Raw genomic sequence first — 27,528 nt, forward strand, 5'->3', positions numbered from 1 at the left:
CTGCTGGATCAGACCAAGGCCCATCAAGTCCAGCAGTCTGTTCCCACAGTGGCCCACCAGGTGCCTCTAGGAAGCCCCCAAACAAGAGGACTGCAGCAGCACCATCCTGCCTGTGTTCCACAGCACCCAAAACAATAGGCATGCTCCTCTGATCCTGGAGAGAATAGGCATGCATCACGACTAGTATCCATTTTAACTAGTAGCCATGAATACCTTTCTCCTCCATGAATATGGATCTCCAGCAACCCTCTTGAACCCGCTTCCGAGCCATTTTGCCAGGGATTTGCCCCTCTCTCAATGCACGTTTCCCCCAGCCAAGTTCTCCAAAGTCAACAACAAGCCCCCCTGCAGAGTTTTGAGAATTCAGATAGGGGAAAATATGCATTGAGAGAGCGGCAAATCCCAGGCAACCCCCCCCCCCCGGACGTTTTCGCCCGGCTGAAAAGCAATACTTGGCCCGTTCCTTTGTCTCCCGGAACGGACGGGCGCGTCGCTTCTCCTCTGACCCGCCGGAGGCTTGCCTGCCGGCCCCATCCCCGCTCTGGCGGTTTAGGAAAGGTTCGCCTAGGAATTCGCCTTCGTAAAACTGGACGCTGCCCGCAGGTCTGTTTTATAGGGCGGTTTTTGCAGCCAAACGCTGGGCGCGCCCAAAAGGGTCGCGCGAACAATCGCCTTGAAGGAATCGCTCCAGCATCTTTCGTTCCCTTTGGGCATCATTCTCACGATCGTGCGAGGACAGGACATTCAGTGATATTCCAGTTCGGTGGACCGGGCGTGACAGGCCGGGGTAGTGATCCTAGAAATCAGAAATAGAATTAGTCTTTGGGCAACGCCAAAGTCAAAGTGAAGTTTGAAGGCGCACTCAGTGCAATGGAAGTGCTGGGCGTGAGGCGCTCGTCCTTAAAACCAACGGGATTTAATGGGGTTGGCTGGATTTGCCTGAGGTCCACCCCTGCCCACCGAGGGTTTTTTAAAAGGGCTCTTCTACGCCTGAGCTCAGTCTCCCCTCCCTCTCCTGACCTGGAACGGGCCTCTTCCAAAGTCCTCCATGAATTAAGTTTGTTCCACCTCTTCCAGCCTCTGGTTATTTTTAAACCAACCCTGAATCTGAGGACTCACCATAGATTGAAGGAGGGGCCACGTTTGGTGTGGGCGAACAGCTCTCCCCCCAGTTATTTTGTGGGAAAGCCCCGGGTGGGGAGGGTCAACCAATGCAACTCCTCATTGAGAAGGAAGGGCAGCTCCATTCCATGCACATCTGCTTGCTCCCGGGTTGGGTTGCCCACAGTCTGGAGAAAATATGTTTTGTTGTCCCTTGTATAAAGGCTTCATAGGATGCTGCTTACCCTGTGATGGAATTGACTTCCGTGCCTAGGAAAGTATCACCTGCCCATTTCTAAACATTAAACCTTTATTAAGGAGACAGAACATCCCCCATCAATGTTGTTGACTGCTCTTCTCCCAAATAAAGCATGCACAGAATTGACTGCCACAGGCTAGGAGCCTTGGCTCAATTTGCATAGTTCCTTAGCAAGGAAACCAGTGGTTCAACATAAGTTGCTTTTTGTGCATGTTTAGGGACCTCAGCCTCCCCTCGCAAGGGAAGAGAGGCATTAGGTATCACACATGTGCCCCGCTCCACCCCCAGGAATGAAATCAGTGGGCTCCACGACATGCACACATGTTATTCTCTGTCAGTTCAATGGGCCTTACTCCAAGGTAGGTGGACACAGGCTCACAGTTCCGAAAATCAGAATTTAAGCACACTGGTTTTAGCCCTAGGGGGTAAACCTTTCAGCCTTGGACTGCAATCCCATGCAGCTCTCTTGGGAGGGAGTCAGTGCCACCCAAAACAGGGGAATGGACATCCCAGTAAATGGAGATAGGTTGAGGATGGTGGTGGTGGTGGGTGCTTTTGGGGGATTAGAATTTTGCAGGGATTTTGTGTGTTTCTCAATGTGAGCAGCAGGAAAGGAAATTTGCAGGTTTTGCCCATGCAGAGCAGAAAGGAAAGAAGACAATTTCTCCCTCCCCTTCATGGTGCCCATAAAAAAAAAGCAGCCGCCAGGGATTAGTTGCTCCTGTTGGAAGGAGAAGGGCGCTGTGCCTGAGAACCAAAGGCTCCTTCCCTGCTTGTCAAGGCTGCATCCAGGTCGCAGGGAGGCCTCTTGCGAGTGTGGTGGGGGCAGCAGCAGAAACCCAGTTGTGACCTGGAAAGCCCCAACTGTCTTCTTGTGCTTCAGCTTCATTTAGAAAGCCAGAGAGAAAGAGAGAAATCCTCCGATCGGAATCCATTTCTAGAAAGTTCACAGCCCTTGTTGGGGGGTGGGTGGATGTGAAGGCTGGTGCTATAAAAAGTCCTCTTTCTAACTGGGCTGCGAAAGTGGGGGGGGGAATGAGAGAGTTACATTCTGTGCAAAATCCCCATTGTTGTTTGCCAAACAATGGGCGACTGGGAGGCTGAGGGAATGAATAGGCGACCGGCGGGGATGCATGCGGGTCAGTGCTTGGGGTCTCTGTCCTAAAGCCCTCCTTCTCAGCTTGCCACAATAAAGTAGCACAAGGTTGAAGGCTTTGCTGGGTCACCGGCCATCTTCTATTATTCAACACTTCGCAACCACAAAAAAACCCCACCTCCCCCACTTATTAATCAGCACTGACCAGAGGCCCCCTTTGGAAACAAGAGAAGCAGAGAGAGAAAGAGAGAGAGAGAGAAATCCCCCCAAACAGGCCCTCCTAAAGCAAGATCACCCAATGGCACTCCGGACCAAAGTTTTCTTCCTTCCCCCCCTCCTTCCCCCCTCCCTTTATCATAACAAAGGTTCTTCCAACTCAGGCCACAGGCAGCAGCCTGGACTTTCCTCCCCCTGTTTCTGGCCTGCTCATTCTTTCCCTCTCTTCCTGCCTCTGAAGATGATGGAGACTTTGTTGCAAGTAAGGATGGCTTTAGGTCAAATGGCCCAGGCCCGGCTGAAAGCTGTGACTGGGGCCGGGAGGGGAAGCTGGACTCTCAGGATCCCCTTGGGCCTGGGGGATGAAGTGGGAAGAGGCTTGCTTGGGGGGGGGGGTGCACCTGCAAGGGGGGCATTAGAGCTGATGGATGAGGTGTCAGGCCTGGAGTTGCCTGAGGACTTCTTTCCAAGGGGCACGAGAGGGAGTAAACTGCTCTGGGTCTCTCTTTGGGGGCAGCGTCTGTTTCACGATAGGGTATGGAAGGGATTTGTGACTTTTTGTGTGTGTGCATTAAAAGGGTGAAGAAGTGTTTTTGGTATATACAAGAAATAGAAATTTGGACATTTGGATGGATGCTTCATAGTACAAATAAGTAGCTGCTCATATGTTTGAGCTTTTTGCTTTCAGATCAAGTGTTAGGATTGATTGATTCTCATAAAAGGCTGGGTTTGGAACCTATAGGGGTACATTATGCCTTGATGTTGTCTTTCATGTCAGGGTATATTAACCAGTGTGTGTCCTGGGTTTATAATATCTATGAAAGAAACAACATTAGCTCTGTTCCACCCTTCCTTCACCCAGTTACTTAGAAGTAAACCCCTTTGCTTTCCAGAGAATTTTACTTCCAAGTGAGCAACTGAGGCTGCAGTCTAATAACATACTTACTTGGGGGAAAGCTCCATACAACAGAAGGATTTACTTGGGCTCCTCAGCTGCAGTCCTACGCACAATTACCTGGGACTGAGCCCCACTGAATTCAGTGGGACTCACATTCAAGTAAATGTACACAAGATTGCACCACACATTTTGGTTCGTATAATCCACACAAATTATTGTTGTTGTTGTTAAAAAAGAAACAATTTTCTTTCTTCCTGCCAGAACTAGATTATCTACCGTGTCTAGCAGTATTTAAAGAACAGAGGCACAAATATACCTAAGTGAAAGGAGTGATATGTACCATTGTGTCATGAATAAGTAGAAAGAAAGCAGGAACTGAGTAGAAAGAATCTCCTGTGTGTCTGCTGTGGGGGCCCTTCCCCCACACCAGGGGAATCTTAGGGCATCTTAAAGAACAGCAAAGGGATTTATTGTGGCATAAGCTTTTGTGGACTGCATATTACTTCTTCAGATGCATTCACAGCTTAATACTTTGCAGGTTTTACTTACAAGTAAGCTCCACCAGGTCTTGTTCTCAGGTAAATGTGCATTGTGAGTGTGCTTCCTATCAAGAAAGTAGGCTCTAATTTACCAATGTGCTACAATAAAACTGTCAGTCTTTAGGAGGTCTTGCTGCAGCACAGACATCCTTCTGGAGGGGTATGTGTGTGCGGGGTGGGGGGGATGTTCTCATGAAAAAATAAATAAACTCGACACAAAGGAGGAGAACGCTTTAATATCTTTTAACCAATGATTGTGCATCTTGTTGATATTGCTAAATAAACACAGAAAACATTGCGGGGAAAGTGCCTGATGGACTCTTGGAGTGTAGTTCATTGTGATGTGCCAGGTCAAACTTTCTGGATTGCAGGGAAGTCTGTGCTAAAAGCTTTGCGGAAGGAGATGTGGCTGATCTTCCATGATGCCACAGAAGATTTTCCATAGCTGGCCTAGGATATTAAGGGTGCGCACCATACATGAGACATCTTTTTACTCCCAGTGCTTACGGCATAGTGTTCCCTGTCTGTATTTTTTAAATCTTCTCAGGATAGTGCTTCTCAGATTTTGCAAAACCTGACATTTCAGCAAAGGGGTAATCAAGTGTGATCTAAATTATTTAGAGCATGGGATTAAAGGCCTTAGAGCTGAGTGCTGACAAGCTTTCAAATGTAGCCTGGGAAACATTTCTGTATTCTTTCCTCTTGGTATACACTTTGAAAATAATTTGGAACTGTACTGTGAATTGTTTTCAGAATTAATGCACAGAGAAGATGAATAATTCTTTTGCAAGTCATTCACCAAAGGAATTAATAAGACGATTCCAAATACAACCCAGACCTATTACGCACAGCATTGTGGCACCTGTAATGTTATTCTTTTAGAAGATTTGTTGCTTTCACAGGTACTTGTTAAAAATAGCCCTCTTCTTTTGAAACACCACTTTGGCTTGGTGCATTAATTCAGTGAGCATTAATTCAGTGCATCTTCATATTTTCAGTGGTAATCTTCTGTACTTGGAGGCTTTGATCCCGCATCCCTGGTCTTCCCAAACTCCCACTGACTTCCTTCTCATGTGTACCACAAGATGACTGTGATGGTTAATCACAACATTTAACCTCCTCATTTAATGTTGATAAATGCCAACTTCTATCTCAGCATATGGCTTTGGTTTAGCGAGCCGAATGTGTGTTTGTTTAACTGGGATATTCTTTTTTAAAAAATTCTCATGGAGGAACTTGATTTCGAATGGCTGGTTATTTGGTGGAAATGCATTGATTAAAACATTCTTGTTTGTCTAAAAAGACAAGCCTAAACAATGAAGCAGCAGATTTTTTTAAAAAATGCTTTTTTAAATAAATACTTTAAAAAATGGCATCCTAGGAGGCATTTTGTCCTAGAACAGGTATTCCACTTCTTCCACGTAGAAGAGAAAACTAAGAAACTCTTTTAAGATGCCAGCTGCAACACGGAGTGGACACCATCTAAACACCAATACTTTTCTTCTTTGGAACAATGTTTGTGTGCAACTTTAGGTACATTTAATCATTTAATGAATTAATCGTATAGTAAGATTTTTTTTAAAATCAGGCGGCAGACTTAATTTTCAAGGGACAAACATCCAGAAATCAAAAAGTTCAAGTATTCAAATTAAGATTGGTTCCTGATGATCTCTAAGTTTGCTGTGCTCTTTTCTTCATTTCCATTGAGCCTTTTTAAACACAGAAACAATGCATTTTACCACAGCAAATGCAATTTCATTTCCCCTCATCCTCCCAGTTGTCACTGGTGCCTTGGTAAGACAAAGTCTGGCTATGTATGAAAGCTTGATGGAAACTGGTAAATGTGGAGGACATACTGGTTTCAGACAGAACCAGTTCCTGAAGGGTGGTGAGAAACAGAGGGAGACAATAAAGCAGTAGTCACAGAGCACCATGCTGGAATTCAGTATGACTGCAGATGATCCTTTCACTCTCTCTTCTCATCTGCTTGGAGATTAGAGCCATCGTTCTGTAGTATCAGACTAGGATTTGGGAAAACCCAGATTCTCATTCCAGTTCTGCCATGATACTTACTGGTGACCACGGGCCAATCGGTTTCTCTCAACCTAACAAACTCAAGATAAAATGGAGGAGAATAATGCATACCACCCTGGGCTCCTTGGAGAAAGGGCAACATAAAAATAGACCAAATAAATGAATTGTTACAGAGGAAACAGCATGTGAGAAGTTTGATTAATGTCAATTTAAGATATGGAACATGTTTATTCCACTCTAACTCTAGGGGGAGATGTAATGTATACTGCTTGGAGCTTATTGAATGCTTCTCCTTCCCTGCCTTAAATCATGTTTCTTTCTCCCTGTAAGTTAGCCATATAGGTTGAAGATCTCTCTATTACTGGAAGGCCCAAAGTTTGTTAAGGTGTCTTGCAATTCTGTTATTGCAGTAGACTTTAATGAATGCAACTCTGCATATGTGGGTCTGGTTTGTTTCCCCAACTCCACTCACATAACTAAATGGTGCTCTTGCTGCAGTGAACAGTAGAATAGGGTAGGTAGAGGGACACTGGATAGCAGGGCAGGAGGAATCACTGCTGCATAGTTTATTGAGAGTCAAAGTGGATTGACAGCCAGTGTGGTATAATGGTTAAGAGTGTAGGGTTGCCAGCCTCCAGGTACTAGCTGGCGATCTCTTGCTATTACAACTGATCTCCAGCCAATAGAGCTCAGTTCACCTGGAGAAAATGACCGCTTTGGCAATTGGACTCTATGGCATTGAAGTCCCTCCCCTCCCCAATTCCGCCCTCCTCTGGCTCCGCCCCAAAAACTTCCCATTAGTAGTGAAGGGGGACCTGGCAACACTATTAGAGTGTCAGACTACCATCTGGAAGACCTAGGCTCAAATCCCTACTCTGTCAAGGAAACTTGCTGGGTGACCTTGGGCCAGTGTCAGCCTTCCTCACATGGTTGTTGTGAAGATAAAACGAAGGAGAGGAGAATGATGTAAGCTGTTTTGGGTCCCAACAGGGGTGAAATTGGAGTTTCACAAATGCAGTAAGTAGATAAATAAGCACCACTGCTTCCAGCTCCTGAAAATAACAGGCAGTCTGCTTTGGAATTTGGCAACCCAATTTAGAATCATTACCTGAAACGTGTCTTTTCCAAAATTCAAATTTTCAAAACCTATCCTCAAATCCCAGAAATATAAAGGAGTATAGGACTGATTCAGTGCTAAAGGAAATGATATCTGCCTATATTCTGGCACACTTAACTATGATTTGAAATGTTTCCAGAATGGATTATTTTATTCTAAGTAAGTTTTTGAGCAATGGCCTGGTGATCCCTCCTGGATCAAATTATGACCCCCCTGATCATTATTTTTTGTGCAAATACATGAAAGCAGGGCTGGCTGAAGTCTTTGGGGGGGGCTGGGCAGAGAGTTCCTAGCCCCCCTTCCCCATCCTCTGCCTACCACCAGGTGCTCTGCTCATGCCTTCCTTTCCTACCACGTGTCTCCCACCTGCTTGTGTGTTCTGCCCTTTTCTTCTCCAGAGCCCTTCCACCTCCCTTGCTCATAGCAGCCTGCAGGCTTTTCCCCAGTGGCACTAGACAGTGTGTGTAGTAGCAAACGTGGGTAGTGGGTTTGGCCAGAAACCCTGGGCCTCCATAGCTGGCCTTCCTCAGAGTATGCTGCCTTTCCGCTATCATTACATGGAGTCATGGAAGCCACCTGTGCTTGGTGTACCTAAAACTGGCAGCCTGGGCATCTGTAAGGGCTCAGATTCTAATGGACTGGAGTAATCATGTAAAGGGAAAGCCTCAGAGGAAGATTTCACATTTAAGGCTAAAGTGGCAGGGAAAACTTGGGGGAGAGCCAAAAATAGAATATTTTCAGATTTTCTTCTTATCTTGCTTTTGTTTCAAATGAGTTTGGAAGTGCATAATAAGCATGGTTGATTATCCTTCTGTTTGGATGGCAGACTGTGAGAAGAACCTTGGAACACTTGAAAAAGGCATTCACTTTTTCAAGTATTTGAGATCAGATGACTAATACTCGGCCCATGCACATTTCCACATTGCCTTCCCAGTCCCCATTCTTCTGCCATCTTTGTTATATGTTAACAAAAATATCAATGAACTCAGACAAATCGTTGTTCAACTGTTCAGGGGTGAGGGCATCATGACTTGCCTCTGTTCTAGTTTTATCCATTTCACCCAAGCTAGTTCCATGTTGATTCATGGGAACATTCATGTTTGGATGACAAGTAGAGAAGAAACCCATGTGAGTATTCACATTTTTCTATGCTTGGCCCCTTCCCCCCATCCATTCTCCCATGCACCTGAGAGAAAAAGACACATTTATGCACCAAAGAGGCATTTTCTTTGGCTGCCTTGATCCTGCTTATGGTGTAGTCACATTTGGAGGGGCAAAGCTATATGAATTATCTCTCCAGTGTTGTACAGTTTCCCATTTTGCCTCCTTGGCTGCCTCCCAAAACAGAGCATGTCCCTTTGCATCAAGTGGACCACAAATACTTTACACATTCTCACACAATCTCCTGGGAATTGGAGTTTGAACAAGTCGATTCTGAGCATACACCAGTATGATGAATGACACCAGCTACCCAGGTATAAAAGCAGCAAACATGATCCAAGCTTCACAGACTTTTCACTGATGTAGGACCTGCCCATGGGGATCCTGAGGCTTACAAAATCCAAGCAGGACACAGCAAACTGAGGATGCACCAACAGTGGTTACACCAACAGCTCCAATGCTCAATGCTGCCAGTGTGCAGATGCAAAACTGCTCAAAATTATGTATGTTTTGGATTGTGAACTGATCACCAATGCAAGGATATGAGTCACTTGGCGTGACAGAAAGTAGGCCCAGTAATCAAGTTAAGTTCAATTTCTAAATGCCTGTTTTGTGACCATCAGATCATCCCTGGTGCCTAGATTTCTCAGTACATCCATGCCAAGAGGTAGAAACAGAAATAGAAAGCCAGCAATTTCTTAACAGCTGCTGCATTGACTTGCTGTTTTTCTAATTTAGCGTGACATTGAAAAACACATGTGAAAATATCCAGAGTAACCGCTGTAAGCAAAATAAAATTCAATGGTGAGCTACCATTTGATTTTTGTTTTTCATGCCTACATTTGTGTGGGTGTTGCAAAACTAGCCCATTTAAAGGCACGCCAAGGCCCATTTATCTGAAAGTTACTAGACCTTTGGATAAACAGTGTGTTCTATACGCATTTCGCTTCAGAGCAGGGAACGGCTACAAGCCATTCAGAGGCACCCTGCTGAGGCTTTAGAGAGAGGCCCCCGGGGCCAGCTCAGACAAAAAGCCCAGCAAGCAGCAGGGGACCAAGGTCAGGGAAAGAACGCCTCCAGCAACAGTCGAATGTTAAAACTGCAAAAATTATAAGTTTAGGGAGAGCCCCTGCAATAGTGCACCAGTGCTTAATTTTTTCCCCTTGAGCTTCCATGTTAATTCATACTAACCCTAGTTCTAGATGTGTGCTGTGTGCTGATGTGACCCCCACACTATATTTGGAAACTTAAGAAACATTAGTCTTGGGGCGAAAACGCACGGTCGCTTTAGCCTCCTTTATTCCCTGTTTCAGTCAGGATTCAGCCAGGATCGAATGCATGTGTTTCGCCGAACGTGCGTTCGATCCTGGCTAAATCCTGGCTGAAACAGGGAATAAAGGAGGCTAAAGCGACCATGCGTTTTCGCCCTTGATTTCAGCTGCCTTTGGCTTGGAAAATGTGAAACTGATTTGTTCCTTTTCGAAAAGGGAGCTTGTCCTGTAGTGGTCTTAAAAGTATACCTAGACTAGGAAGTACGCCTTCATTTGAACCCCTTTATTCTCTGAAAGAAGCACCTTCCCTATATTCATTTATTTTTGTCTGAATTAGTGTTGTATTCGCTGATCAACTTCGTACTGCTTTGTTACTTGGGCTGGGGTGCCTGTTTGTGTACGCATGCAAAAATGGTCATTTGCATCCACTGGGGAACAGGCAGTTCTGCTCGCCCAACGCAACAGGGCACCTCTTCAGGGCTGGTGAAAACCCCCATGCCACCCCTGGACAAAGATTCCCTCTGGATCCCCTTCACATGACACAACCCCCAGTCCAAACTTCGTAGAAAAGCAAGTCATATGTCTTACTCTTGTGATGAGAGCTGTTCCATTGGCAGAAGAGCCTCTGAGTAAGGGAACAGCTCCTTGCAAAAGGGAAAAGTGCCACCCTCCATTTCCATTGTTTTATATAGGAGATTGAAGCTGAGAGAACATAACCTGCCCCCCACCAGTACTGACAGGGTTGATGCATATATGAATTTCGTTATCCAAGCACTGCGGCATCAAATCATGAATTCCACATGTGGAATGACCATCACAGAACTGCCTGCTTCATCTGAAGTGTAATATTTTTCCAGTGCTCGTTTGCTAAGGTCACTTATACGTGGGCCTGTTTCTGCCAGATTAGATGCAATAGGAAAGCAGATTCCCCTCCCCACCCCCGCTTCCACACAGTATCATGATGGTTCCATGTACCTCTCAGTTTTTCCTTGTCCTTCCTGCAGTCTTTTCTGAACCTTCCTTGAGATGATGTTTTGGAAAAGATTTCAGCAAATCTGGGGCAGGGGGCACATGAGGATGGGAACAGAGGAATCTTCCAGATCCTGCCCACATTGGGGTCATTTCCCTGTCCCATCCCACAACCACTTTCCCCTTCCAACAGAAGGCTTTAAAAACCATCATCAATGGAATATCGCCATAATAATATAACAATCTGTTTGTTAAGTACTCTGTATTTCTAGCTTTAGAGTTAAAATGAAGTCTCCTTTCAGTGAGGAGATACAAGGGGAAAGGCATGGTTCTGCAAAGAATGGGTTAGAGATTTACTTTTTCAGAAATGAAAGCCGGGAATTCAGGAAACCTGATAGACAGGCTGAATATAGTTACAGTAATATAACATTATAACAGTTGCTGATATAAATAGCTCAAAAAAGCCCCTGGGATGGTGTGGGATGTGGGGGGGGGGGAAGAATGATTGCTGCAGGGAAAGAGAGAAAATATGAAGAAACATGCAGTATAAAACCCCATTTTTTGGTCAGTGGGGTGTAGTGGTTAAGAGTGATAGACTCTAATCTGGAGAGCTGGGTTTGTTTCCCCACTCCTACACATGAAGCCAGCTCGGTGACCTTGGGCTTGTCACAGTTCTCCTAGAGCTCTCTTGGCCTCACCTACCTCACAAGGTGTCTGTTGTGGGGAGAGGAAGGGAATAAGATTGTAAGGCAGTTTGATTCTCCTTAAAAAAAGGAAGAGAAAATCGGCATATAAAACCAACTTTTCTCCTTCCTCTTCCTCTTATCCTTCTATTGCTGCTACACTATATTGACAGCCACAGAAGCAATGGGGAAACCACATAAGTTCGGCTGTATGTGGAAAGTGCCTGTTTACAGTTAGGCGGGTGTAAGCTTTGAACATGTGAAAAAGAGGAGCAAGATCATACATAGATTATATGTACTGTAGCTATTCACCTAAATTATCAGAGCCCAGGGGTCGACACTTTTTTCATTTTCAGTTTATTTGAAGCAGAAATCTGTTTCTCCTTCCCTTTATTATCAGTAGCACACTTTCTTTTCTTTATTTTATTTGTGCTTTGATTTCAATGGGAAGCACATCTTCAGCTATAATTTTGCACTCCCATCCAATTTGGATGGAATTTTCAGAGGTTGTATCTTTTATTGAAAAGGATTATTCCCACCAAATCTAAGACAGAACAAAGGAAGTGTCCACATTTCATATGCAAAGTTTCTTGCTTGCAGAGCAGGTGCAGATGTGTGTGCATGTGTAAAGTGCCTTCAAGTCGCAGCTGACTTATGGTGATTCTTTTTGGGGTTTTCAAGGTAAGAGACCAACAGACGCGGTTTGCCATTGCCTACCTCTGCATAGCAACCCTGGTATTCCTTGATGGTCTTTCATCCAAATACTAACCAGAGATTACCCTGCTTAGCTTCCAAAATTGGCACAGATAGGCATTTGGAAATCCAAAAAACCAAGTATTGGACTCCAATAATATATAACAGGAGCCCACCTAGTCACATATTCTGAAGTTATGTTGAACTTATGTTTAAAAACAAAATGGAGTATGTGAGTGAGAAGAATAAGACATTGACTCCCCCCTTGCACGAGATCATCCTAAAGCATTTTTCTCTCAGCCAGGGTCTGGGGAAAAGATGTTGAAAGAATCTGGGCACAGTGAGGGAAAATATGGGAGAGGGCCTAATCTAAGTCCCCTCCTGATCTTGGAAGCTGACCAATATGTTAAGCAGTCTATAAGAAAGTCAGAAGAGGGATTCAGGAATGGAGAGGTGGGGACTGACAGGGTGGCCAGTAGGGGAACAGAACAAGACCAAGAACAGAGAATACACATGGAGCTGAATGGCCCCGTGTTGTCTTGCCTTAGAAGTATATTGATCTTGGAGTATTATTAGTTGTCAGAAGTCTCAGAAAAATGAGCTCTTGGGGGTTTCTTGGGCGTTAGAAAGTAGAATATGACTAGTACAAGTTGTGTTCATAATTCTAGACAATTCATAAAATAAGAATTATAGCTGCAAGTTATTTTTCTTTCATGAGTTGTTTCAGACCTGTAAAGTTAAGTTCAAAGCATATCTTCCATAGCGAGCTAATTAATTACAACTGTAAATGATACAAGCTATATAATAAACGATTATGTTAACTTTATTGTACCATGCCAAAACCAGTGCTGGGCTTACAATGAGAACCACCCGTTTCGCGAGTTTTGTGCTTTGTTTATTTATTTATGGCATTACATCTTGCCAGTTTCAACAACGTTCTCAAGCTTGTTTCCAAAATTTGTTTCCAATTAAAAATACAATTAAGATAATAAAACAAACAATAATAAAAGGGGGTCATTGTCAGAAGTAAAACTGAAAACCCAAAAGAATAGCAGAAGGGGCAGTAATGATAGCCACTGCCGCACCAATGAGACCAAAAACAACCCCCAACTAAGGTATCACTGAGAAATATATATATTTTCTCCTTGCAAGTTAAACTCTGAAGCGTAGGTGCCAGGCCAACAGAAGCAGGGAAGGAATGCCACAGATGACTTGCAACTGTCTTTGTGGCTTCATTCAAAATCTGAACCAAAAATTGATTCCTATGTTTTTAGTTCAAACATTTATTGAACTCACTGAGTTTTCCTGCTGAGAACGGCTGTCTTCCAGACAAGCAACTCACAGCCACGTAGAGCCACCACCTGCCTGCCTATCCCATTTTATTTATTAATTTTGAAACATATATCCCACTTTTCTCTCTAATCATGACTCAGAACAGCTTATGCACCTCTCCGCCTAACCTACCTCCCAAGTTGTTGTGAGGATAAAACGGAGGAGGGGCGTATGATGTGAAAGTCTGCTTTAGGTTCTGATCGGTGAGAAAACTGGGATATAAATTTTAACAAATAAGCATAAATAAATACACATGTTTATGTCTAATTTGATAAATTATGACACTGAAGCCTCCCTGTTTACAACTTATCTCCGGACTACAGAGATCAGTTTCCCTGAGAAAATGGCTGATTTGGAGGGTGTGTTCTATGCTATCAATTTAATGCTGAGCTCCATCTCCAGGCTCTACCCCCAAATCTTGAGGAATTTTCCATCCTGGAGTTGGCAGCCGTAGACCCCACAGTGATAATCATAGAATCATAGTTGGAAGGGACCATCCAAGCCATCTAGTCCAACCCCCTGCTTAATGCAAGATCAGCCTAGAGCATCCCTGACAAGTATTTGTCCAGGCTCTGCTTAGAATGCCAGTGAGGGGGAGCTCACTACCTCCCTAGGTAGCTGATTCCTCTGTCAAATAACTCTTGCTGTAAAAAACCTTTTCCTGATATCCAGCCGGTACCTCTCCGCCTGCAATTTAAACCCATTATTGTGAGTCCTATCCTCTGCTGCCAACAGGAACAGCTCCTTGCCCTGCTCTAAGTGACAGCCCTTCAAATATTTAAAGAGATCAATCATGTCCCCCCCCCTCAACCTTCTCTTCTCCAGACGGAGCATTCCCAGCTCCCTCAGCCTTTCCTCATAGGGCTTGGTCTCCAGGCCCATGATCATCCTCGTTGCTCTCCTCTGCACCTGCTCCATTCCGTCCACATCCTTTTTGAAGTGGGGCCTCCAGAACTGCACACAGTTCTCCAGGTGTGGCCTGACCAATGCTGTGTACAATGGAAATATGACATCTTGCAACTTGGATGTTTTGCCTCTGTTGATGCTGCCCAAGATCGCATTAGCTTTTTGTTGTTGTTGCTGCATCACACTGGCTGCTCATATTTAACTTAAGGGCCACACGTACCCCAAGATCTTGTTCACACACACTGCTACCCAGACTTGTATCCCCTATCTAGTATGCATGTCCCTCATTTTTGTTACCCAGATGTAGAACGTGGCACTTATCCTTGTTGAACTGCATCTTGTTCACATCCGCCCACTTTTCCAGTGTGTTCAGATCTCCTTGAATTCTATCTCTTGTCTTCTGGTGTGTTCGCTGCTCCTCCCAATTTGATGTCATCTGCAAATTTAATGAGTAGTCCCTCCACACTCTCATCCAGATCATTTATAAAAATATTGAAAAGTACCGGGCCCAGAACAGAACCCTGTGGCACCCCAGTGGACACCTCTCTCTGTTCAGATGAAATACCATTGACAACTACTCTTTGAGTGCAGTTCTCCAACCAGTTCCCTATCAAATATACTATTTAATATTTCTACAGATAGCGATTCAATCATTGTGTTCCATAAATTATCCAGTTCATTAAAAGAAAGTAAGATTTTTTTAAAAATCTCCAGTGGTGGCTAAAAATTATAATGAAATGTGTGCATGTGGGAAACTGTGTGGTACACATGTTCCATCCATACTGTGCAGTGAACCACTCTGGCTGGCTTTGGATAACTAACTAGCTCTCAGCTTCATCTATCTTGTAAAGTTGTTGCGAGGCGAAATGCTCCTGAGTTCCTTGGAGGTATGTTTTTTTAAAATGCAGCACACTGATATTTAACAATATCTAATACAATATCTGACCTTAAACCGCTCTGGACAAAGCCCCTTAAAACATTACGTCTGTCTAGTAAATGTAGCGGCATTGCTTGAACTGTACTTTAATAAATAACAAACCTCTTGAAAACCTTACCTGGAAGCACTTTTTAAGATTGAAACAACCACCACCATGCAACAAAATGGGTGAAGGCATCCATAGGATGATAGTTGAATCTTAGTGGAACTGGATTAACAGGCTTTAAGTTTCCTCTTTGAAAGGAAACGTGTCTTTGTACAGGGTGAGCAGCAGGTGAAGCTGTACTATTATTTGCTGCCTTTCCCTGATACGTCTTGTTTAACATTTGCTTGGCATGTTTATTCAAATGAGACAGGGCATTTGTACATACCTTATGAATGAGGTGGGACAGTTCCTGGGCAGGAGCAAACCAATGATATAAGCCACAGACATTCTTCTGTCAAACAGATAGCTAGGCTAGCGAGCACGGACACTGAACACCCCGAGGGGCAATCAATCTTCAGATAAATTGTTTTGGTTCCTATCGTTGGATCTCTTACAATCTTACAACATTTAAATGCTGTGAGAACCACAAATCCTGAGCAGAATGTAACCCAGCATTACGCAGCCTAAGGACTGCTGCTCTGATAGAAGGAGCCACAGGGCAGCAGTTTCTAATTCAAATTACTCCCTGTGGTGGTTGATCCTCCCAGCAAATGGAGGGAGTGGCTCAGTACAGAAGTCCAGCAGGTTTCTCCAAGCCAGTGCAATAGGTTTACCAGGTCCTTCCTCTCATCTGGTGGGAGGTTTTTAAGGTGGAGGTGAGCAAGACAGCGCGTACGCGGCTGCTCCACCACAATCACATCACTTCCGGTTTACACCCCAAAGTGCCGCATTGCAAGGGGCCTCTACCATTCAAACTGGGAGTTTGATTGGTAAACTGCCCCTTGCGATGCGGCGCCAGCGTGGTGTAGTGGTTAAGAGCGGTGGTTTGGAGGTATGTTAGGCTGTGAGGTATGTTAGGCGGAAAGTATGTGACTGGTCCAAAATCACCCAGTGAGCTTCCGCAGCAAGATGGAGGTTTGAACCTGGGACTTCTAGACCCTACACTGAAGCTCTAACCACTATATCACATTGACTTCCATAAGGTGGTTGCTGTTGAACAGTAGCAAGCAGTCAAGCCTGGTTGAGTCATGCAAGTTGGGTGGTATCAAGACACCAAAGATAGGGTTTCCAGCCTCTAGGTGATGGTTGGAGATCTCCCACTATTACAACTGATCTCCAGGCAACAGAAATCAGTTCACCCGGATAAAGTGGAAAATGGACTCTATGGCATTATACCCCATTGAAGTCCCTCCCCAAACAATGCTCCAGGCTCCACCCCCCCAAAAAAAAATCTAGGTATTTCCCAACTCAGAGCTGGCAGCCCTACCCAGAGGTTGATTCCAGGCCTAGGGTTGGTGGGACCTGCAGATCTCCCAGAATTACAACTGAACTCCAAATGACAGAGATCTTTTCCCTGGAGAATATCACTGCTCTGGAGAGTGGACTCTATGCCAATTATATTTGGCTGAGGCCTCTCCCCTCCCCAAACCTTGCTCTCTTCAAACTCTACCACAAAATCTCCAGGAATTTTCCAACCTGGAGCTGGCAAGCCTAGCCAGACCTGGCCCCAAGGTGCCTTCCCTCAAAGGCTTAAATAGGCCTGGAAAGGTCTCTGCAACCCCCCTGCTTTTACTGACAGAACCAAGCCTTGGAACATTGTGGTTGCCTAACAATAGTTACTGAAATAATCCATTCTTAAAGCTACAGGTGTTCCTTTAATCATTTTCAGGTTTTTTCAAGCCCCCAAGGTTTTTTTTTTTTTTTAGATTTCACATTTTTCTGCAGAAAAATCTCTTTAGCATCGGTGTGATTCTGATCCACGGATTTAAATATTGGAAGATAGGCCATATGTTGCTGTTAGACATATAGATGATGATACTAGAGTAACATGTCCTCCATGGTTTCCAGTTTGATTTGGAAAATCCATCCATCTCTGCCGGCTGGGAGGTACTGGTTCTGCAGTAAATAAAGAAAAAGAGGCACACTATGGTGGGCAGGTCCAGCCATGATGGATGGTGGACACTCTGAATGTGACAATGCAAGATCACTGCCATGGACCATCGACAGTATGCCTATGAATCAAAAGTGGCCTCTAGATGACCTCTTGTCCATCTTGTTGATCTCTAAGGTGCTACTGAGAGCCAGCGTGGTGTAGTGGTTAAGAGTAGGGGACTCTAATCTGAAGAACCAGGTTTGATTCCCCACTCCTCCATATGAGCGGTGGACTCTACTCTGGAGAACCGGGTTTGATTCCCCACTCCTCCACATAAGCGGTGGACTCTACTCTGGAGAACTGGGTTTGATTCCCCACTCCTCCACATGAAGCCTGCTGGGTGACCTTGGGCCAGTCACAGTTCTCTTTGAACTCTGTCAGCCTCACTTACCTCACAAGGTGTCTGTTTTGGGGAGAGGAAGGGAAGGTGATTGTAAGCCAGTTTGATTCTCCTTAAAAATGGTAGAGAAAATCGCCATATAAAAACCAACTCTTCTTCATATCTAGTTCTGCTTGCTCTTGTGCATTGACTCCAAATGGATGTTGGTGGAGTAAATTCCCTGATGGTTGAGCATCTTAACGTTGAACCAGAAGTACAGGATGAACTACTGGGTGGGAGAGGAGATACTTGTTTTCATTAGCTGGTGGGTTTTGTGGCACCCATACTGATCTCATGGTTCTTCCTGTCTGTTGTGTGAGTATGTGGAGTTCATCATGGATATCAAAACAGAAGCTTGCAAGGATCAGTTGCATTCAAGTACATATTCAGTCCTTGAAGAAAAAACAACGAATGTCTCAGAACCTGTTTAACCTGGTTCCCACTTACATAAAATGTGATGATAGCCACATCTGATTTTAATGTGCAGTTTAAGAGCTTAGAACATAATTCAAATATCTCCTCTGTATTTGGCTTGCATTCTTTACAGTAAAGTAATTGCATATCCTAAAATTGCTCTTATTGTGCAGCCTACCTGGAGATAACTTCCATGAAGGCTAAAAGCCATACACACTGTCGTTTATGAAAATGTAACATTTTCCAAGTGAAATAATGTGTTGTGTATGAATGGTTCTAATTTACTGAGAGATCTTTTGGACACTTTCTATGAGAATCTGAAAAAAAAATCATGCTAAATCAATTCAAAGCTTCAGTTTTAGATGGCATTTTGAACCTTCCAGGGCAACATTTTTTTCAAGATCATGTTTGACCGATGGTAGGTCTATATTTGCATTATTCCATAGAGATGAAGCATATAGGTATGTAGCGACTTTTTTATTCTTAGTATGGAAGTCACTCAGCCTATTGAGAGAAACTTCCTAAAATACATATACTTACATTAAAACAGAGTTTTGGGGCAAAATTCTTTCATATGTAAAATCAGGGCTTTGTTTTGAAATGACAAAGTAAGCATATAAAAGAGAAATTACCCAGTAACCTTACAGCAAGAGGTATTTGCGCATAAACACACATGTCTCCAGAGAGGATGAAAGGAAAAGATGTCTTAAAAATTATGGTGATTTAATTTTATTTTGCCCAAGAATGACATTCTCTTGAGTATTTGTGAAAATGAAGATGAATATGCAGGGATCCATTTGGTTGATTTTGCGCCAGATGGCCAGTTTGAGAAGCTGAACTGATTGATTCATTTTTGCCATCTTGCCTGCTGGCATTCACCAGAGTTCACATCATTCAAGCACTAACATTTTTGGTGGTTCTTCACTTTTTAAGGATGACCTCTGCATTCCAAATCCTCAAGGAAATAACTAGTTTCCTAAACAAACTGTCTCCCCTTGTCATGAAAGAGATTTAATAAGAGAGCTAGAGAGCAATCCTAAGCAGGTCTACTCAGCGGAGCTGACTCTCAGGAAAGTGTTCTTGGAATTGTATTATTACTACTGGAATACAACAAAGGACAAAATACAAGAGGTACAGAGAGCAACTATGGGAGTTCTACTCAGAAGGAAGTACCTTTTTATTCAGTGGGGCTCAGTCCAAGGGAAGTCAGGATTGCAGACACATTGCACATTGCTACTAAACCTTTTGTTGAGTAAGTTTAGCTCAGTGTCAATTAAGCACACACATATATTTGAACCTACCTAACAAATTGTTAAACAATTTAAATCTTCCAGGTGATAAGTGGGCTATCCAGCAGGCTTTGCTGTCGCAACACATTCTTCCAATGTGTGGAAGGCCACTGAAATATGTGAAAGATGTACAGTGGCTGTTCCTGGTAGGTTGTGGCCATAAATGATTGTTCCAGGAAGGGCTTTAAAGAACTTAGCAAAAATTAAATAAAATGGAGGCTGAAAAAAGTATTCATGGTTCTATAAGGAATAGTCGTAGAACATTGAAAATAATGTCAACAGTGTTTTTCAGTTACCGGTATGTTTTTAATTTGTAAGTAGTACGTATGTGATCCGTGGATGTGAACAATGCACAGAAAAATAATAGCTGTGCACTATTTTGCCAAAACTCAAAGCCTTCTAAACACCTCCAGCTTAAATTGTACTTGGGGAGCTTGATGGGTTCATCTGCTGAAGAGGAAGCTTGGGTGTCTTTGTTAATTTGCCATAGGAGCAGCTGTGGATGGCAGCCTAAGGCCCAAGTCCAGATTCCTCTTGAAGCAAAGGGCAGTGTGCATAGTGGGGCATGCCTACCTATTTATCATTACATATTTGATGGCATAAATAGTACTCTACATAATAAAGTACACTTCCCTTTGAAATTACAGGATTGTTACAGGAAGTGGTGCCCCAGGGAGCAAGCCTGCATGAATTAAGACAGGTATGAAGAGAGTGTATCTAACCGCAGTATGGTAAAAAGATGGGGTGGGTTGGAGGAGGCAGATGCTTTGTGATCCAAACTCTACCCCTAGAAGCTGGTTGTATGCCTGCCCCCTGGGAGCAAGAGTATTCTTTGTAATACAAGGCAGGCTACAATGTCCCTGGAGGGGCTACCCAAAGAACTAGAGGATAGTCTTGCTGTTCTTGACTCTGCCTCTTCACAACAGATAGTCTGCTTGCTTTGTGGAGCACAGGCTAATAGGCTTCTACCCTTCCAAATTGACTCTCCCACCCACACACACATGAGATGAGAGAAGGAACACACACATCTCTGATGGAAGCAGTCCTGGGGGACCTGCTTATGTGTAAGTTCACCTGTTTGTGAAGCTCCTAGAAGCTACTGACAAAGTTGCCCCTTATCAACCTCTCCTGCCCTTGTGGTTCAACCTAGCCCTGTGGTTTACCATGGAGCTAGGTGACCTGAAAAGAGTCAGGAGATGTCTTGAGCAACACTGGTGAAAAACTCATAATGAATCTGAGAGAGCATGCTATAGAGCTAATTGGAATACCTATGAAGCAGTGGAGACAACAAAAAGTGTTACTTCTCTGCTCTCATTGCATCAACCACTTCTCAACCACCCCAGTTGTTTAAGGTAACTTGGCATCTACTGACTCCTGAATCTGAGCCTTCATTGTCCCTAGATCAGGAAATTCACTGTGATTTTTTTTTTGGCTGATAAAATTTTAAAAATACATTCTGAGTTGGATGCTGGTTGTAATGTGGCTAGACAGATAAAACGTATAATCAGTGACCTGGCCCATTCATGAACCATTTTGACCCAGTTTCCACAGTGGAAATTGTCAGGCTCCTTGGATCTGTGAAGGCTACCACTTGTGCTCTGGATCCATGCCCTTCCTGGTTGCTGAAATCATATAAAGACCACATTAATGGATAATTGTTGGCTATTACAAAACAATAATTAACTCAGGGCATCTTCCCTTGGCTACTCAAAGAGGTAGTTTTACCTATCTAAATACTAACCCCCCCACACATTCCTACAGAAAAGTGATGTAGCCAGTTATTGTTTGTGTGTTAAGTACCATCAAGTCGCTTCTGACTCATGGCGACCCTATGAATCAATATCCTCCAAAACATCCTATGTTTAACAGCCTTGCTCAGGTCTTGCAAATTGAAAGCCATGGCTTCCTTTATAGAATCAATCCATCTCTTGTTGGGTCTTCCTCTTTTCGTGCTGCCTTCAAGTTTTCCTAGCATGATTGTCTTCTCCAGTGACTCTTGTCTTCTCATAATGTGACCAAAGTACGATACCCTCAGTTTAGTCATTTTAGCTTCTAGGATCAGTTCAGACTTGATTTGATCTATAATCCACTGATTTTTTTTTTTTTTTTGGCCAGTTATTGCCCTGTATCTAATCTGCTATTCTTGGTCAAGATGATTGAGAGTACGGTGATGGACTAGCTTCAGACCTTCTTAGATAACACATCTGCTTTTCAGTCTACTTTCAGGCAATGGAATGGGGGTGGCACTGATGGCTTTAGTTGTTGATCTCTGTCTGAAAGTAGAAACACGTTGCTCCTGGTTGATTTATCTCTTGCAGTGGATACAGTAGACCATGTCATCTTGTTGAAACTTTTGGAGGCTGAAGCATATTGGGGGATGTAATTTGGATTGGTTTTACTGCTCCTTATGGACAGGACTGAAAGGGCTGCAGTTGAAAACCAGTTATCATTGGAGTGGGATTTATCCTGTGGGTTCCACAGGACTCAGTCTTATACATTATCCTATTCAGTCTCCATGTAAACCCTTTGGGAGGAATCATTTGTAGTTTTGTAACTTGATTCCATCAATATGCTGATGACACCAAGCTCTATAACTCTCTCTATCCAAATCTCCTGGAGATGCAGTAGAAGGCATGAGCCATTGTCTGTCTGCAGTTGTTAAATGGCTGAGGGTAAACAAACTGAAATTGAACCCTGAAAAGAGTAATGCTGGCTGGGAAACCTGAAGTCTTGAAGGTAATACTGTAGTTCCTACTTTCAGCTGAACCTTTCTGATGCCATTAAAAGCTGAGGGGTTATACTGGAACCAGCATTACTGCTAGAGCAGTAAATTAATGCAGCTGCAAAAACTGTTTTCTCCCAACTTAGTTTAGCCTGAATGATGGTCCTTTGCCTTCACCTGGCTAATCTGGCCACCTGGATCCATGCCATGGAAACATTAAGATTAGACTACTGTAATGCACTCTACATCCCCCCTCAAAGTCAACAGAGATGCTAGTTGGTGCAGAAGGCTGCAGTTCAGTCAGAGCATATTGGCCCCATTCTGCAGTCACTCTATGGGCTGCCCATCAGTTACCAAGTTCGATTTAAGATACTGGCCATCACATGCAAAGCCCTTCATGGCCTTGAGGCCCTCATATAAGCAGGGCCATCTGTCCCCTTATGCTCCACCACAACAAGTTTGGTCGTTGGAGCAAGGCCTTCTGTAGGTGTTACCCTCTAAATGTGCAAGACCAACAATTGCCTGTACATGTGCATTCTCTGAATGCCATCTTGTCCCAAGGCTACATTGTCAGTGACAAGATTTGTTTCAGTCCTTATATCTCTCAAACATTAGATATATGCTGCTCAAGATCAATGGATCAAGGAACTTCTAAGGGATAAAAGGAAAGGAATGCCATCTTGTGGGCTGGCATTCTGCAACAGAGTGGTCCAGGAGAGAATTTTTATGAAAATGACAGCGCTATATTATAACAGATAGTTTCCAGAAAATGTTTCAATATAGGGAATAGGTCTGTAGACTTGACTACTATGTATGCTATTAGTTGCTGTATGTATTAGCTTTCTTTCACTGCATTGTGTATTTTTACTTTTGTAACACCATATTCTGCTTGTTTAACATGCCATGTTTAATATGTATGCTTTGTTTTAGATTTTTGCTTTGTTCCAGATTTCTGAAATCCTAGTCCTATTACATTGCTTATTAGAGGTCTCATCCTGTAGATTGCATTGTCACACTGTGTAATCTGCCTTGAGTTTCAGTGAGAAAAGCAGACGATAAACAATGTCACTTAGCACTGTCACTTTCATAAATACTTATGCATATATTTAAGGGCAAGTGAAGTTCCTGATCTCCTGTACCTTATATCTCTGCATGAAGTCAACACATATCCTCAGGGTCCTCAATGGACTGGAGGACGTTCTGAAGGTGCTGGAAGAACTCTGCTAAGATGTATTAATTTAGTGCAAGGCTCATTTGCATGTGCACACTTTAGTCCTTCCCCTTGCTGTTTCTCATTAGAAGTCAGACCCCAGCATCACTGCCCACTATACAGTTGCGTTAGGATCTGGGCAGCAACAAAAGAGGAAGAAGACCTAAATTTCCATGCTTTTGGGAACCACTCTGCAATGGAGAACCTCAGCACTATATAAAATTACAATCTTTTCTTCTACCGGCCCCGACGTCCGGGCGTAATGGGCATAATTCTTAGGAATTCCATCCCATTTTGGGGAGGGGGTGTTACAGATCGGGAAGTGTTTGCCATTGAAATAACTGTAAATGTATTTGAATACAGTAACAACCTTGAATGCGTGACATGAAGAATTGAAAAATTTTAAAACAAATGAGCCAAATCTGCTTATAATTTCTGTGTCCATCTCTATGTATTACCACTACCTGTTTCATAATGTTTATGGGGATATCCTCTTCTGTTCTTTATTGCAGAATGTTATATCTTCACAGACTATGTAAGGATTCCCATAGAAAAGATGCTGTGGTTTTTAAAATATTTATATGATAATTTTTTGCTTGGGATTTGGGATGTGTGTGAGAGAGACAGAGCTGCAAGGGACTGGGGAATAATAATATCATCAAGTTTTAAAGTTCATAATCAATCAGTCAATCTTTATTTGCTACCATCATAGATCTGCCAAGACTGACAGCGAGAAAGTCATCAGCACATCTACATGCAATAAAATTTCAGAGCCATATAATGGGATGATCAAGTTCATAATCTTATAAGATACTGGACTGGCAATTAAGGACCACTTAGCAGGTATATAGGCCTTCAAAGTGCTGAAATCAGACATGCTCGATCACCCTTGTGTTTGGCTCAATATTTGTTTGCAAATTATCTAGTAGGGTCCTTGAAAAAATGTTTGAATATTTTTTGAATGTTTGAAAAAGTTCTGTGTATCTGCTTTCTTGCGCTGCTTTCCCCATCACTGTTTCTCATTGTTCTGTGTAAAATGTGAGAGGCCTTTCAATCCTGCAGGGGGCGGGGCGGAGACACCTGGCTTGGAGATACTTTGCATATGCATGTTGGCCACCTCAATTTTTATTGGGCTCAGTGTGCAAATGCCTTGTCCTGACTGGTTCCCTTCTCCATTTGTTCAGCCAATGCATGCAACTAAAAAAAATATCCACTAACAAATGGTAGAGCTTTGATAGGGCCAGGTTACATATTCCATGCACGTGTAGCTCCAAAGTGGGACAAATAACTCCTCCTGGGGCTGTTTTGGTTTAGGGAAATGGCATGGTGGAAATGGCATGGCGGAAGGCAAGAGCTCCTTCCCCCAATACCACAGTCCCAAGCCAAGCTGAATTGGGCCCCTGTGGACTTTTAAAATGCCATTCCCTATAGTTGCTGTGTGGCTACAGGGAAAACAAGCCGGGTCAGGATTGGAGTTACTTTAAATGTGAATGTTGGGTACCCAATTTTCATTGGGTTCAGTGAGTCTGGGCCTGACTTGTTAGAAAATATTGGGTTGGATCCAGACAGCCTGTTCACTCAATATTGCCCAGCCCTTTCTATACACCCTAACTCATATGGCTTTTGTACATGCAGATCCCATAACCCCCAACACTGCTTTTTAAGGGGGAAGGTGTTCAAAAAGTACTTCTGCTTCCTTTTTCATCAAAGAAAAGCTAGTTGGATCCAACCCACAACATGTGGTTTGGCCCTCAGTTGTCTCCATCCTGCTGGGTCGTGTGGTGAGAGAAGTTTCATGGTCTCTCTAGTGTTTAAGCCTTGACCCTTGTGTTCCCTTGCCTGAATCCTAAACCCAAGCATGTTCATGTTTGCTTACGTTAATTGGATTTACACATTCTTATGCTGCTGCTTAAGAACTGTAGTTTGATCTTGTCAATTCTCATCATGCATCAGCATGAGGAATGCTGCCAGCTGCTGCTACCTACTACACTGATGCAAAAGCAATAAAAAAATTATATATATAAAAAAGCAGCCCATACATGCTCATCTAATTGATTTTGAATCTTGCATGTCCTGCCCACAAGACTGTGGGGGCATATATAGTCTAGGCAGGCCTGCAAATCGTGGAGAGTGCAAGCAATCTACCCCTTAGTCCAAAGGGTACAGGGAAAACCAAGGCACAGCAAAAGATGGGTATTGAAGAGCTTTACTCTATACTTCTGAAGAGGCAGACGGTAGGTTGGTGGCAATGAAGTGAATGGCAAAAACATTGTTATCTGCATATCATTGTGTGGATAAGATTTTAGGCAGGTGGATGTTCTGATTTTGTCTCAGGAACCTGGTTATGTTGAGAGAGAGAGAGAAAGAGAGAGAGGGAGGGAGGGAGGGAGGGAGAGAAGGAGAGAGAGGGGGGGAGTGAGTGAGTGTGCGTTATTTTCGGAAACATTTCTTCATGAACAGATTCTCTGGCTGAGTTTCAACTTCAGACTTGTTTAAAAAAGACATGATGTGAACATTATGCTACATTTCTGATTTTCTGATATTGGCTATTGGCATATTTATTCAAGGAAGAAAATATTTTAACAATCTGATTGAAAAATATATAGTACAGATGTATCATCTTGACACCATGACCTGGATAGCCCCAATCTACCTTGATCTCATCAGATCTCAGAAGCTAAGTAGGGCCAGCCCTGGTTAGTATTTGGATGGGCAGCCTCCAAGAAACACCAGGGTTGTGATGCGGAGGCAGGCAATGGCAAACCACCTCAGAACATCTCTTGCCTTGAAAACCCTACAGAGTCGCCTAAGTCAGCTGTAACTTGACAGCACAAAACAACAGCAAACCATCTGATAGGGAAAGTACTCCTCTATATCTATAGACACAGGGTTTGTTAATATAAACATCAACTTTTCGCAAGAATTCTTCATGTAACTTTCCTATGGTTCAAACTACGTTAGTAGGTTAAACAAAGCAGTCAGACTATAGGACTGAAACAGATTTTTTTTAAAGTGAACCTACAGTACCTTATTGACCAAGGACCTTACACTAGCCTGATCTGATCCTATAATTATTCTGAATAGAATAGGGTTTATAGTCCTCCTCAATAACACCCCATGCTTTTTGTTCTATAAAGGGCTTTTTTGTTCTTGTGGCCCCTTCTACAAAAAAGAAGTGTGTGTGTGTGTTGCTTTTCTAGCACTCTAGGGGAGAACACTTTGGTGTCTTGTGTGTTTACATATGAACAAGATACAAAGTGAGAGACAAACTTTTAAAAAATAATTTCAAAACCAAACCTCACTTTAAGAAAAAGAAGTTGCATTTTAAAAAGCCTATGAGAATTAGAATGTTTCAGAATAGAATTGCCTTCCCGTGTTCCTTCTTAGATGTTTGATAGATAAATTAAACCGACTTTGCTTTTCCAGATGATTTCTAGAATTTCTGCATGGAATTTCAACCTCGTCAGAAGAATATATAGATGATATAACCAGATATGTGAATGATGCACTCTACTGCCATCAATAACTAGGGGGTTCTCTGATTTCCATAATACCACTGCAGCCTACCGATAAGGCCCTGAATGAAGCTAGGAGGGAGCATTAATAATTATAATTTGCTATGATTGAGAACAGTTACACAATCATGTGATTCTTTAAATGAGCTAAAGAAGAAGAGTAGTACCCCAAGTTATAAAAACGGAGAAATTATTTATTCTAGGGTGGTATTTGATCCTGGGCTGTCCTTGGTATCCATTTCACAATTAATTCTTATCTGCATCAGGGAAAATCTTTATGAAGGGGATCCCTGTTAAGAATGTGCACCCTAAAAATTAATGTCTTTGAATAATTTTCATTTTACAATGATTAATTACAAATATATTTATAATTTTATATGCAGTTTTGTTTCATTGTGTGTGACAATTAAATAACTTAAGTACACAATTTACTCTGCATTAAAAACAACAACAATCTTGTCATAATTTTTATAAGCCCAACTTTTCTTCAAAGGCAAGGAAGGTGCTACTATCACTCAGCTTCCATTCCTTCTAGTGGCCATATTGGGCCATCTGCAGTGATGGCTGAGTTTAAAATGGAAGATGATAAAGCATCTATGTTGCTCATACAAACTCTGCTGAATGGGATGATTTTGCACAGCTTGGAGGACTACAGTATTAGCAGTGCAACTGTAATCAGAGTTACACCCTTCTGAATGCGCTGAAGCCA

The 27,528-nt window shown here is 43.1% G+C and overlaps 1 long non-coding RNA gene across 1 annotated transcript in view; it reads left to right on the forward strand.

The window, feature by feature from the left end:
* The first annotated feature begins 2,858 nt into the window (after positions 1–2,858).
* Positions 2,859–27,528, forward strand: part of LOC130481921 (uncharacterized) — a 199,716-nt gene continuing 175,046 nt past the window's right edge. Inside the window, exon 1 of the long non-coding RNA XR_008933484.1 lies at positions 2,859–2,934. This is a non-coding gene — a long non-coding RNA (uncharacterized LOC130481921). The remainder of the gene's footprint in view (positions 2,935–27,528) is intronic.

The sequence above is a fragment of the Euleptes europaea genome, chromosome 8, assembly GCF_029931775.1.
Source record: "Euleptes europaea isolate rEulEur1 chromosome 8, rEulEur1.hap1, whole genome shotgun sequence".
NCBI lineage: Eukaryota > Metazoa > Chordata > Lepidosauria > Squamata > Sphaerodactylidae > Euleptes > Euleptes europaea.